Source organism: Triturus cristatus, chromosome 6 (assembly GCF_964204655.1).
Source record: "Triturus cristatus chromosome 6, aTriCri1.1, whole genome shotgun sequence".
NCBI lineage: Eukaryota > Metazoa > Chordata > Amphibia > Caudata > Salamandridae > Triturus > Triturus cristatus.
The window spans coordinates 1,427,642,283-1,427,657,913 of record NC_140589.1 but is presented as its reverse complement, the minus strand read 5'-3'; positions in this window follow the sequence as shown (position 1 = coordinate 1,427,657,913).

Genomic DNA, 15,631 nt, shown 5'->3' with positions numbered 1-15,631 from the left:
AAGAGTGCGACTGCAGTCTCTGTTGATAAAGGTGACACAGAACCCTTTATGTGAGGCTAGTGTTTTGTCTTTTTCCTGATCACTGTTCATTGTAGCTGCTGACAGCTAGGTGCAAAAATCTCACACCTCTTTGCACCTCTGTTGTGAGTACTGCAGGCAGGAGACTACCCTCCTATGAGGAGCATCATTCTACGCAGCCTGCAAAGGACACTTGAACAAGTGAATAAAACAAAACTGGCTCTGAAATTGCAGATAGTGAATACACATGATCTGTTTGTTTTACCTGTATAAGAGTGGGCGCTACTGAGCCACTTGTTATTCAGCACCAAGTTCTCTTTGACCAAAAAAGGCAATACTCCACAGAGTATTCAGAGGGCTACTCTGCAACAAGAGCTGGTGACTTCTGGCAGCCACCTTTCCAGAGTAGAGAGAAAATAAGAGGACTTCAGAGGGCATATAAAACATATAAATAATCACGACCCTCGTGCACCATGTCATATTTATTTATGTATCACAATAAATATACCTTTAGACATCATCCCCAATTTGAGGTGGACAGTGGCCAGTCCGTAGTTCTCATACTGCTTGATCTGTTGGCCGCCTTTGATATGGTCAACTACAAAACTCTCTTGGCTAGATTAGCCTCGATTTGAGTTAGTGGTATTGTACTGAAGTGGATAATTTCTTACCTCTCAGATAGGTGCCAGGCGGTTGCCTTGCCCCATTACTGCTCTGGTTTTAAAACTAGGGATTGACACTCAGCCATATCCTCTTTAATTTTTACATGAGGCCACTCATTACTCTTATCAAAGCCCATAATGTAAGGATGGTTAACTACACTGATGACTCTTAGCTGATTTTTACCATCAGTAATAACCAGCAGGTTATTACTGATGCTATTGATGCCTTCTGGAATTGTCTGAGAGACATTGTTAACTGGCTGAACACAAATTCCCTCAAATTTAATAGGGATAAAACTGAGTTTCTCTGCTGTTGTTCAAAAAAAGTCCTGATTGACTGCCACCACCTCAAACAGTAAGTGGTGGCAGCCATCTTAGGATTCGGGACTCAGTCCCAAGAATTAAAAAGAGGTCATACATTTTATAAGGGGCACGGTAGGGATGCCCTGACCCTCCAGGCCTCGTGCCAAAAAGGTTTTTTTTTAAATTGCAGTGACTAATCTGTGGCACATTTTTTTAAACAAAAGTAGCACAGTCTCCCACACTTCTTTTTAAATCCCTTCAAGTGAGAAAAGGGGCGTGGCATGAGAGGTGCAGTGCAAGATCTGCTAAACAATACTGCATAGAGGTAATGTTAAAAAATACAGCCATGAAGCAATATTGATGCGGAAGTACCTCCAAACCATTCATCCAACTGACCTCTGCAAAGCTGAGAAGGAATGTGAGGCAGCAAGAGCACATGTTACAGGGGAACTATCAGTTCACAACACCATTGCTGTCCCTTGAACTGAAGTTTTCCCTGCACTAATACCTGAACTGAAAGATATGGGCACCTTTTGCAACAAGGTATTATCTGTGGGTGAGCAGTCACTTTCTGCAATTCTGGAAGCGAAATGATGCCGCAGATGGTATTTATTCATTTTTTTGTTTGAACATGTTTTTTGTTCTCTTTTTCAGTAAAAATGAAAAAATACACACACAAAAATTCTGAAACATCACAAGAAAACTTGTTCTAAAACAAAAGGTTCTTTTTAGAACCGCCTTATCTGGTTTAACATTTAAAGAAAAAGGTATGTCATTGTAAACACATGTCTGTATATGTCTATATATGTGCTAGTTTAAATGGGTATTTAATTCATTGTATATGGGTGAGTGAGAAGGTGCATGAGGGGCTGTATGGGTGAGTGATTCGGTGTGTGAGTGGCTGTATGGTTGAGTGTATGCCTGTGTGATTGGTTGTATGAGTCAGTGAGTGACTGATTGGTTTTATGGGTTAGTGGGTACGTGACTGGCTGTATAGGTCTGTGAGTGGGTGTGTCAGTGTGTGCACTGGTGAGTGAGAGGGTGCATGAGTGTCTGGATGGGTCAGTGGTTGCATTAGTGACTGTATGGGTGAATGAGTCAGTGTGAGTGCCTGTATTGGTTACTGAGTGGCTCTGTGAGTAATTGTATGAGAGACTGAGTGACTGTGTGACTGGCTTTATGGTTGAGTGAGTTGGTGTGCAAGTGGGTGTATGGGTGCATGAGTTACTGTGTGAGTGCCTGTATGGGTGAGTGAGTGGTTGGGTAAGTGGTTGTATAAGTGAGTAAGTGGGTGTATGAGTGGCTATATGGGTGAGTGAGAGGGTGCAAGAGTAGCTGTATGGGTGAGTGGCTATATAGGTGAGTGAGTCGGTATATGAGTGGCTGTACGGCTGAGCGAGGAACTGTGTGAATGGTTGTATGAGTGAGTGAGTGGATGTGTTAATAGCTCTATGGGTGAGTAATTCGGCATGTCACCGGTTTCATGGGAGATTGACTGCATGTGTTAGTGGCTGTATGAGTCAGCAACTAGATGTGAGTGACTGTATGGTTGAGTGAATGCTTTTGCCTGTGATTGTGTAGGTATATGAGTACATGTGATAGAATATGTATGAATAAGTGAGTGGGTGTGAGTATTTGTATTGGTGAAAGGGATGTGTTAGAAGCTGGTTTGAATTCTGATTCAGCTCACTGGCTGTGTAAATGAGTGAGTGGGTGTGTGAGTACATGTACCTGTGTGTGAGTAGCTGTGTCAGTATGTGGCCAGATGTCTAAGTAGCTGTATCACTATCTGCTTTTGTATGTACCTTAACAAAGTGAGTTTATTGAACTGCATGGGGAGAAGTAATTAGAAATCACTTTACTCCAATGGATGGTGTCATTCATCTTTTTTAAAACATAAATAATATAAATATAAGTTGGTATTACTTTTTGCACAATTCTATGTTAAACTTTTACTTTTTGCAATGGATAAGTTCATATTTCAAACCAAACAATCGACATTTCCTATGCTGTAATAGTATTTCACATTATAGTAATGGAATTTCTTTTCCATCTTTTACTGTTTTCAGATTTGTACTTATATGTCATATTTGATGTATAGTATAACTTTTTTTTTCCACAGTGGGTATCACAAACAATGTTCAAAAAAGACCCTTTTTACAATTCAGCACCTGCTTTTTTCTTTTTCTAAATTTAATTGTGTTGCTTTCTATACATTTGTAAACACAATGGCATCTGATGGCAGTGAGTATCAGTTGCCACAGCACTGCAAAGTGACGGCCAATTGCATGGGAGTTTTTCACCCTTTCCTCCAGGGAAAAGAAACTGGTGACAAAAATAATCAAGTGCTCTTTATACATGAACAACCTCTCCATGATTATGTCAAAGAAGTATTTCTGTGGCGCTACAAGTATGTTGACACATCTAAAGGTGTATCACTGCAATCACTTGTAAAACAAAAAGAATAAAAATATAGGTTAGTACTTTGAAAACATTCCAGAAACATACTAGTACACATTGCTTATTCTGTAACAGTATATCACAATCCAGTAAAACTTTTAATTTTCCCTTTTTTACCCTTTTCAGCTTTAATACTTGTTCAACTTAAACGATGTGCTGTATGAAGCTTCATCCTTGAACAGTGGGAAAAAAACAATCATATGGATTGTAGAAAGAAATACCAAACATGCACAGTATATCACTATAATTAAGTGACACTATATATTGCACTCACTAAAATGTGTTAATATGTTGTTTTAATTGCAGTTACTACACTTGAATTTTGGAAATCCTTTTGAAAACGTCACCTCTGGTAGGTTGAATGATTTCTAAAATGCTGATGATCCATGTAGACAAAATCCCAAACATTACTTATTTTCCACATGTAGTACATAGACATTTTGTTGAAGAAACAAAAGGTGACAGTTTTGTAGTTTGAAAGGCAGTTTTTGGTTTCAATTTAATGATCCTGTGATAGCATTGTGTCCATCAAATTTCACTCTTTAATCTTCTCTTTATTTATGTAGTTTTGTTAAAACATGCACAAAGCCCTACGCGTTTTGTTCCCTAGTGCCAGGGGTCTCTTCGTTAGGGCAGCACTGATTGTCATCAATGTGTCAGGTCTCCAAATAAGATCGTCTCTAAAGTATAATCCAGTAAGATCTCAAGTGTAGTTCACTCCTTCGAAACGTCAATGCGCAGTATTTTGCTATAGCGGCGAATGAAGGTTCCAAATGGCATGTTAACCCAGGAGCCCCAACATGTCCTCTTATTACTAGTAAAGGGTCCTGGATGGCATGGTGACCGGTGAAAGGGTAATACGGGTCAATTCATTTGCCGGTATAGCAAAATACTGCTTACTAAGGAATTCTGAACGCCCTGGGGCTCTCTGGTTCATTTGCTAATTGGGACCCTCTATATATATTACGAGGAATATCATCTACATACGCCTTTCTCATAGTCCTGTCTCCAGAACAGAGGACCATTGGGCGCGTCCTGGAATTTCCCATACATGTGGACACACATAATTTTGATACAAACCCAGGGGAACCACGGTATAGCGTTTGTATGATGATATACGCTTTTAACATTGACGTTTCGAAGGAGTGAACTACACTTGAGATCTTACTGGATTATGCTTTAGAGATGATCCTATTTGGAGACGTTGCACATTGATGACAATCGGTGCTGCACTTAGGCTACATACATCCTGATACATCACAAATGAGCCCTGACGAAGTTTCCGTGGCACTAGGGAACAAAACTCGTTGGCTGTGTGCCGGTTTTAACCAAGCTACATAAATAAAGAGAAGATTTGTGGATAACGTTCACTTTCCGACTGACCTCACTTAGAGTGCACCTTCCTTTCTTGTGGACTTTCTCTGAAATTGACATCTTGCAGCAGCGGATGCCAGAAGTGGTTGCACTCGTGCAAAAATATATGAAGCTGGTGGGACTTAATGTGCTTGACCTTGGTCTGCGGCTGTATGCTTTTTTGTGTCTTTAATTAGTCAGTGCAGTATCCAGGTATTACATTAACTCCTCTGTGGAAGTTAAAAGCACTCTCGAATTTTCGACTACTTTTTAAAGACATTACCCCTCGTAGGCCGAATGATGTCTAAATTACTGATGATCCACGTCGAACAAACACAGTACATTACTTTTTCGCTGAAATTCTCCTTAGATGTTTGGTTGAAGAAACAAAAGGTAAGAATTTCATAGTCTGAAATGTAGTCTTTGTTTTGACTTAAGGTTGGTGTCATTGCATTCTATCCATCCAATTTCACTCTTTAAAAAAAGTGTATAATGTCCAGATGTTACATTAAGTCCTTCATGAAAGATGATTGCCACAGTAGTATAAGTTCCTCCAGAAATTGATATTTGTCCAGCTTGTCGTGTAGTTTCCATAAACCCATATAGGATATGCGCGTTTAGACTACATACACTGTAGGACTGGTGTCCAGTCTGATTCCGGACACCCCTACCGGGTATGTTAGCTTGTATACCAGTTAGCACACAGTGCTACTAGAAATCCCTCTTACCAAGGAGAGAATAGTTCTTGGCAACTATTGAACATGACAACTCTGTCCCATCAGGGATTGTAGAAACAGTGCGATACTTTTCGCTCAGTCACTCATGCTCACTTTGTCTTAGAGAGATACACAGAATAAATGGTGGGGACGTTTTTTTAAAAGGCATTTATTGAACCAGCGTCATTCTAGTGTAAAGTAGGTGTGCTGAAACAACCACTAGACAGTAACAGATATAAATTATTATTAAGCACTAACAGAGTAAAAGGATGGTAGATTTCTACCATTGTGCTAAAACAATGAATACAGGCAAGTATATAAAATACATGACAATAGAATGCATACTCCTATGATGCAACCTTAACTAGATGTACCTAAATTTACCTGACATTAATGTGGTTGTAAAGCCAAGAATCCCTCTAGGATAAAGTCAACCCCATTACCCGAAGTGAGAGACTGTGTGACCCCGTCTTGGACTCGAGATGGACACCCCGCACGGGATTTCATACCACTGCGAGCTGAAGTGTCTGGGTGCAGGAACCTGAGCGTCTCACATCAGTGTGTCGGCATGGAAGTCCTTTTCTCCTCTGCCTCTCTCAGCAAAGATATGGTGCATATATACCCAAAATGTTACCCTCAGGGAATATACCTTGCTGTGTCATGTCGGACTAGGATGACAGAAGGAATGACCCTTATACATAGTTATTATGCAGAGGATGGTAGGCCTGCTGTCCTGATGTTATTCCAAGGATCCTCATGCATAATGAATGAGGCTTAAGCTTTACGGAGAAAACCCCATGTCATCTTTAGGTATTACCGTAACTAGGTAAATGGTCAGAACTAAGAACCGTTATGCAGTGTAATATCAGGGGAATGTAGGTGAAAGGTGCATTCATAACCTGAGCCGATATTGGGCTACCCATATGGAACATAAAACCCAATCCTCATCTCACTGGACGACATACAAAAAATTATAACGTACAGCTAAATGTTGTACGCAAATAAGTCCATAAAAATAATTCTTAAAAAATGTAAAAGTCTAAGAAATGTTCAAAAACATATATTGCAGGCGATAGAAGTCTGTACTAAACTATGTTTGTATATAATGCTTGAACAAAGAGCGACTGAAAGCCATGCAGTTTAGAAAGAAGTGTCTATTGTTTAAAAATTCCAAATTTGGTTGTTTTTGAAAAAGTCAAATTTTTCCTGCACATGATGAGCAAAATGTTTATGTGTCCTGGCTGGGAGACGCAACTTCACTGTTGCCTGCAATCGTAGACAACGGTCCCTGCAACACCTCGCAGATCAGGTCAATCGAGCACAGATGTTCCTCCGTATTCTCCACAGCTGCTGCTGGGGATGTCTATGTGTCATCCAAGGCCAGTGTTTTTGTTGAGTAGCTGGTATCCGTTCCGAAAGGAGCTGAAGCATCCTGTGGTGGCTCTAAGAATGTAGACATCAACATTGGAATACTTTGAGGACACTGCAGAACATGGACCGTTATCGGGTTCAGTAAAGCATCAATGTCCGGTGGCGGAATTGTTGGAAGTGTTAGACAGAGGTCCAACACGCATTCTCGTCTGCAGAACAGGCATTGGAGAACAGGCAGAATACAGTCGATTCAGACTGGTCTAAATGATTGGAACCAAGATTCGCTTAGTTCGTGTAGATGAGGTGTGCCCAGATGGATTACCATGCGATCACAGTATCGGCGCTCCAAGAGAGTTCTTTCCATCTCCTTGGTGACTGGGATGTCCATTGCGTAGCAGAAAAATGACAATCAAGATACCTGCTATTAGTAACAGGATCAGCGGAAGCCCTCCAAAAATGCTTCCAAATACGGAGTGTATGAAGTTGGGAATAACTCAGAGGATTGTCTGAAAGGTGCTTAACAGTCCAGAACCTATGGTCTTAAATAAGTGGACTATACCCATCGTATCAGACATTTTAAAGATACTTTGTACCAGTTCTGTGAAATGGAAAGGGCAGTTTGTCCATAGTAGGACCTGTATCTCAGCCGAAGACCTTGCAACCTGGAGATCATAAGTTTCCCAGGCGGAGGTTAAGGGCACGGCTTGCTTTAAAAGCATGGATTTCATTCAGCTTAGAGTATCAAACCGTATAAAGGAAACATTCAACAAAGGCCATAATGGTGCCTCCCTGACTGTGTGTGTCAGTGGAAACAATACTTGCATGCAGCAAGTAACCCTGGAGCTTACAGTGACAAGATATGAAATGCCCGGGAGCATCCCACAACATTCTCGATCATTCAGCATCAAATAAACTCCTATTTGAAAGTAACTTGAAAACTGGATTAATCACGGCAGCTACGGACCCTTTCATGTGAAAGGATAAGTTTGTAACTGAACCATTACAGGCACCGTGAAGCATGATATCCTTGCATATAAGAGATCCACTTAAAGAATTCTTGCAGTTGGTACCACTAAGGAACACTTCCATGTCCCCATTCCTGCATCGAAATCTGTACTGCAATTTCCAAGATTCCTTGATGAATTTCCTACCCATCGCTTCATATCTGCCTGCCTGTTGTTGTTCTATGGCCATGGATTAACCATTCTGTGGATGGTCATTCTGCCACTGGATAAGGTAACTTTTCAAAACGCAGCATTGTATATTTTGCTCCCCTTTGTGCCATCGTTATCTGCATTTCAGTTAGATTGTGTGCAGAAAATAGGGACGTACTGCTGATAAATCGCCAAGGCACATAACCAGAATGCAATGATTGCAGCGTCCAACTTAATAACATAATAGAACGTAGTTGAGATTGTCCGTGTTGTAGTATGGACAAGTCCTGTTCTAGTATATCAATAGCAGAAGATACAATGTTGCCCAGTGAATAAATCCTGGATGTTAATGTAGTCATACCATTGTCAACTACTACTAATGCCTAGGTTAATTCTATCTATTTCACAAAGTCTCTATGCGGCTTCTTGTTGAGAGATTTTCCAGATTTCATTATAGACATTGTAATAGAAACTTTTCTGATGGGGCTTTCAGAGCTAATAAAAAATCACTTAGATCCACCGCATCGGATAGTAATGATAAGTGCTGTTTCATCATCATCAAAATATCTTTATTTCGGCAATTTGCCTTAAAAAGTACATAAAAAAATAAATATATATACAGACAAACTTGGCACAGAATGAAATATGTCATGACAATACATTAAGTAGTGCATAGTCCCCTTCTCCTATTCCACATTGCAAAAAGGAATTTAGAGACTGCAAAAACTATACATTCAGATGTGTCAGTTTTTAAAATTCTAAAAGCATGGTTGCATTGCCGAAAACCCATATTTTTGCAGATAGGCACTATCCAGTGCTTCCTAGCTTTTGTGTATGCAGGGCAAAAAAATAGTACATGGAGCTCATCCTCTTTAACACAACTGCAGCCAGGGCAGGTCTCAACAGAATTTGATGCCCAGCTGCTAGTAAAAGCTCGCAGAGGTAGTGTGCCATATCTCCATTGCAAATATAGTTTTCTTGATGGTATAGGATAAATAGTATCCATAAAATTCTCGAATTGATAAAAATCCTTGACACTTAAAAAGGATTTAGTTAAAACTCCAATATTAGGGGCAGTCTGCACTCTGTTTTGTTTCTCAGCCACATAGATCTTAGTGAGCATCTTCCGTGAGATCATCTTGCAGCTTAGTTCCGGTTCATACCACATATCACCCAGCCCGAGTTTGATGCACTGGGATTTTATAAACACAAACCAAGGGATTTTTAGTACACAGTTGCTTGCCAGAATTTCCTTCAGCTCTAATCTATAATACAATAATTCCAGCGTAGTCCACAACCTGTGCCAATACCTAAGAGGCTTCAGTGCTAGTTCATCATCCATCGACCTCAGATTCAGATCCATCCTCAAAGGATGCAACGGAGTACTCTGTGGAAGTGATAGTAGCTGTCTGATGAACTTGTTTTCAATTTTGAGAAGTTCCAACCCAGGTAAATGCCCCCAAAGTTCTGCTCCATATAGAATTGCTGCTCTGGCCTGGCTCTTGTATACTTCAAGCGGGGGTTTAATTGGTTTGTATGTGGACGTGTTGGAAAACTTAAGGATACCCCCAGCATACTGAGCTAATTTCAGCTGCGCCTTGGCAATTTGTGGAACCCATGAAAGATTTTCGCTCAATGTTACTCCTAGATAATCAAAAGTTTTAACCCTTTCCAGATTTAGTGAATCCAGTTTAGGGTTTGGCCGTGTGGAAGGTGAAGGATTAAACACCATATACTTTGTTTTGTTCACATTAATTTCCAGGCCTCGACCTCTACAAAAGTCCTCGAAACTGTCAAGGACACGCTGGATTCCCATTGGTGATTTGGAAAGTAGCAGGGTGTCATCCGCAAACATGATTGCTGGCACCCTGCTACCTGCCAAAATTGGGGCGTCATTATTAAGGGCGCTATTAAGATGGGAAATCACACCATTGACATATAGGCAGAACAGGGTAGGTGCTAAAACGCACCCCTGTCTCACCCCTCTGCCAATGGGGAACTTAGAGGTTAAAGCCCCGTTCTTCCCATAAGTGCTGTTTCACCTGGGACAGTGTTGAGGTTTTTAGCCAAACGATGCTCAACTTCCCAACACTGTATGATGTCACCACCCCCGGATGTTCTCTTTGTACATGGCATGGGTCTGGCCTTTGGATACTGAACCCTTCGGTTGTACCCCTGAATCTTGATTGACATCTATTTGTGTCTGTGGGCCAAACTAACCATACCTTCCATTTGGGGTCTGAATTATTGTACTGAATGATGTCATCTAATGTATACCCTCTATGTGATGTAAAATTGATGTGTAAAGATGTGGGAATCCGAGGTGTGTTCAAATCCTTGTTCTTGGCTAGTCCAAGACAGGAAGTCTGTTGCACTTTGTCATTCATAAAGATGATCTGCTGTTGCATGAGGCACGCTCTAAATAGTGCTTCTGCTACCTGAACTTGCTAATCCTTGGAATCCCAGTCTATAGTGTCCTTCCATAAATCAAAACCCTGTTCAGACAGTTGGGAAATGAAGGATGCAGAATAGATCTGTTTGGTGTTAGTCAGCATATTTTCCCTTGCAGATTAGGTGCAACCTTATATTAATATGAGGTCCGGTCAGAAGTGTTAAACCCTGAAAAATAAGAACATTTATGTGCAAATGTTTTTGAACTAACTTTCAGTGGTGTTTGGCAATGTTCCCTCTGGTGGTATGTAAAAACATTTCTTGGGATACTGGATTTGTGTAAGAAGTGATGAACATAATGTTAGTAACAGTACATGCTATCAAAGTCAGATGTGTCCTCTAACATTTCAATGTTTGAAAATGCAGCAGATTGTTCCAAATCAGACAACATATTATTTACAGTTTCAAAATCCCAATCATCAGAAAATGCACTGGAGGTAATGATATCATTTAGAGAGATTTTAAATAAATGTGGTATTTTTAAACATTCAGTAGGGCCAAATACATCATAATCAACCTTGTCCCAGACTATATCCTCAAGAATTGGAACAGCTGTAAAGTTCACGGAAAACAAGTCTCCTTGTTCACGGTGAGATGATGTATGAGGTTTCAGGATCAAGTTCACTTTGGAAACTGCAGAGCATTCTGGAAGATAATAACCATTCATGAGTAAGCAAAAAACAGTCACTAGGCCAATCCAGAACAGGAAAAACAATATTCCAGTTATTATCCAGAGCTGGAGCCATGGTGATACTAGATAAGTCTGTTTCAGAAATGTGTAGAAATCCCAAATTTGTTGCTTACGGGAAACTGGAGCTGGCATTGTCTGGGTCACTGGGATCAAGAGAGAAGGTATCAAAATCGATGAAGTAGCCAATCTATCTTTGGTAGCTCAGCATATTTTGTTGAACCTGCAGAAGTCTCTTGTAGAGGCATATTGATGTACATATCGATGGAAGGCCGAATTGATATTTGTCTTTCATTTGTGTTTTGATGTTCTGTTTCAAGAGGAACGAGTTCCATTTCATTGTTGGTAATTCCATCATGTTGCACTGGGGACTCTTTGAATGTTATGAGTCTTTCTGTCTGAACTTCCTGTATGGTAGCGAGAGCAGAGCGTCGGCTACCCAGGAGCCCACAAAGCCTACCATTCAGTATCAGCCACGTAGTGTGGTTTGATCAGATCAATGGAGGCAAATCTGTTTTCTTTTTTGCCGGCAAGGGGCGGAAAAAGTATTGTTCTTGTTCCTTCAAAAGCCAGGACAAGCTTTCTGTATGATGGCCCAAATTATTTTTCTCCCACAATCTTTTCTTTGACCAGATCGTCGACTTTTGGTATCCAGGCAGGTCTTGCTGTGACTGATTTGACTTCCCCAGTGGCAGTGCATTTTACTTGCACTTTCTTTGTAGTGCCCGGGATTCATTGAGATCCTGTAAAACAGCCAAACGTTTATTCATATCAAATGGTTTTTCATCCGCCACTGTGCCTTCTTAATCGAGATCAAGTACCCACATTTTGTCCCAAATAGTACCTTGTAAGGACACCCCCTAGAGAACTTCTTTTCATGTTGTTGAGGGCTCGTTGTACCGCAAATAAGTGATTGACCCAACTACCATCCAAACCTAATACTCTTGATGTTAAAGATTGCTTTAAGACCCGGTTTTTCCTCTCCAAGACCATATTTCCCTCTAGATGGTATGGAGAGGAGTACAGAAATGCTACACCCAATCCTTCCATGGCTTCCTTGAAAGCCCTAGAGCTAAATGCGGGGCCACAGTCAGAATGTAATGTGCCAACTGCGTATGTTCCTATAAAGACTCACAAATCTTTTATAACAGTTCGAGCATCAACCATACCCATAGGAATCTTGAGCATGAATCCACTGCCACCAAGATGTACTTGTAAGCTCCATCTGATTGTAGGGGCATGCAGTGGTCCAGATAGACACACACAAGTGGTCTGTCTGATATTAGTAAAGGTGTCTGCGCTGGACGTGCTACAGTGGAACTCTTCTTCTACTGACAGATGTTGCACTTTAAGACAAAATTATTTATATGTTTAGTTAACCCTGGCCACCAATAGCGCTGTTTCAATAATGAAACTGTCACGGTAATTCCTGCGTGTGCAGAACCTAGACCCTATTGTGCAGCTAAAATTAAACCCAATCTACGATCCATGTTTGGTATTACTCTATCCCCCACTCCTTGAATTTGAGTATATGGAATGTTATTTGCATCTAACTTGTAGGAGTATTTGAGTGGAAAGCCTTTCAGTAAGGCTGTGCTGTTTTTGCGTGAAGCAATGACAGCATCCATTATCTGTCCATCTATTCTCATTTTTGAGTGATTGATTGCAGCTACGTCAGCAGTATGTACTGCCCCCTTCGCAGCTTCATCAGCTAATGGATTCCCTTCAACATATGCCATCACGTTGATGACTCAGCGTTGTATCACGTGAGCTCTTGGTAGTTTGTTTTTCAACTCAGCTACCTGTTCCCAAAGCATTTTTTGCTTAATTGTGCCACCTTTTGAGTCTTTAAACCCATTGTGACCCAAGTAGTGAAGATACTCATTGTAGGACTGGAAACAGTAAAAAGAATCGCACACAATTAGTGTGGGGAATTCCCGATATGTATTTATTAGTGCCAGTAACAGGGCTGCCGTGCAGTCTCCTAGAGACTGTGTCTTCGTATCGCTAGGATGGAACTTTCCATCCTGCATACGACTCTCCACAATCACACGTGCAGCACTGTATTGTTGTTTACTCCCTATGGCCGGCAGAGCAGATCCGTCAGTGTAAATAATATATTCATACTGATCTAGAGGCATTATTTCATTTGGTAGAGGATATTCTTGTTCATATTGCAGGAATGCTTGTGTTTTTAGACTAGGGTCAAACCTGTATTCTACATCTTTTACAGTGAGAGAATTAGCCCATTGTATTCATCTGGGATATAAGGCTTTAGCATTAGGAATGCTTGCCTTTGTAGCAGCCTCTAAGGCTGGTACCATAGTTATGACACCTATTTGTTTCTACTGAGCCAGTGCTCTTTCTCTTACAACAGCGGTCTGTACTGCTGTCAGAATTTGTTCTGTAGAAGCAAACCGCATTTCAGCGTTTGTGTACAAGTGTCATTTGTATGCTATTGGTACTGTTTTTCCTTAATTGAAAGTTAGGTAGAGGTAGGCTAGGTAGAGGTAAAAGAGGTGTGGCGCAGCGGCCAGGGTGCCTGACTCCGGACTACAAGGTTCACGGTTCGATCCCCGGTGCCGGAGGGAGGTTAGCCCAGCACCATGTGACTCTGGGCAATAGTTTGCTTAATCTTCCTCAGGGCCCCCAGCGCCAGGACACCACTTCAGAGGTAGCTGTGCGCTTTACAAATACTGGTATTTATTTCAGGTAAGTGAACCCAGATTGACCCGCTATAACACGGATTAACAGGTTGTGGACATTTACGCATGTCTGCATGTGTTTTGAAGCTATCAAGTCAGCTTGTAGGGAACAAAGTATATCTGTGTGTTCTTGTGTCCGATGCCTAACTGAAAAATCAGGTCTGATTAACTCATAGCAAGGTTTTACTTTTTCTGCATAATCTAAAATGTATGGTCTGCCAACATTTAAAAATCCCAATATAGATTGTAAATTCTTCAAAGATTTAGGAGGTTGGTGCAACACCCACTTTTCTAAACAGTTAGCTGCCAGGATTTTTCCTTCACTTGATAGTTTGTATCCCAAAAACAGGACATTGAGGTGAGCTATTTTTGATTTTTTAAAGTTGAATTTATAGCCCTCAGAGGCGAACCTCAAAATGATGTTGCTCACCCTGGTCAAGTGATCTTTAAGATCATCCTCTGTCAGATAAATATGGTCTACATTGAACAATGCCTGTTCATCCAAATTCTGAAGTAATTCTGTTACCCTAGCAGAAAACAACCCAGGGCTATTCTTATACCCTTAGGGGAGTCGACAAAATTGACACTGGGAACCTAGCGCTGAGAATGCTATCAAATACCTGCTGTTAGGCACTATATTTTGGCAGAAAATCCATTTGAGATATCTAGTGTTGTTTTGTATTTTTTCTGCACAATGTTAATCATTAATGCGGCACCTGGTGCATACTGTACTGCAAAGGTTTTTATGCATGTGTTCAGATGTCTGTAGTCTAAAACTTGATGTTATGAATTACACGGGTTTCATTACGGAAACAAAGGATTATTCGTTTAGGAGGTGCAAGTTTCTATTACACCCTGGTATTTAAGTTGATCTAAAATCTCCCTGACCTGTTTTTTCGCTTCTTGTTTTATTGGCTACTGTCTCTGTGGAGTTGGAGTAGTTTTTACTGGGATTATATGGTGAGGTGACTCAGTATCCCACCCAACATGGTTACAATAAAGTGCTGGAACAAGGGCTACTGCCCCCTCCAGTGTGTATGTGTGTAAAAAGTATATTGGAACAAGGTTGGAAAAAGCCGGTAAAATAACCGTTTCTCCGTTTGGGCAATCCATAAAAATTGCAGGTGGCCAATCTTATTCAGCTAAAAGGATGTCAGAGCTGTAAATCAGGTTATCCCAAAAGAGAGCTTGAATTTTTCTGGGTTTGTCCCCTTACATTTGGAGTGTTATCTCATGTAACCTTTGTTGGATACTTAACCTTGTATCAGGTGTTTCCACTGTGATATTCTCATTCAACTCCGCTGCCACCAGAAATTCCATCAGGTTCTGGTGAGCTATTGTTACATCTGCTGCGCTATCTAGCATCATCAGAGCCCTTTCCCCATTCAGAAGTTGAGTCCTCAGAATTCTGGGCATGTCTAACTTTGAGATCTGCTACTTTCTTCGTTTTAAATTGAGTTTTGGGATTTTGGCTTGTCTTCTTTTTTTGGAAGTATAATCCGAAGTGTGTGGCGTGTCTCTGTACTTTGTATGCTCTTCTTGTCTGTGTGCTGACCGTCCTTCTCTCTTGGAGTTTCTTGTTGATCCCTGAAAGGAACGAGAGGAACGTGTATCAATATCCTGATACCTGTCAGTTTTTTTAATGTTATCTCTATTCCTAAGGTTGTATCTCTTTTCGGAGGGCTCCTGTTGAGGAGACCCACTCCTGGATTGAGATCTATTTTGTCTATTCTTTTTGTTCTTATTATTA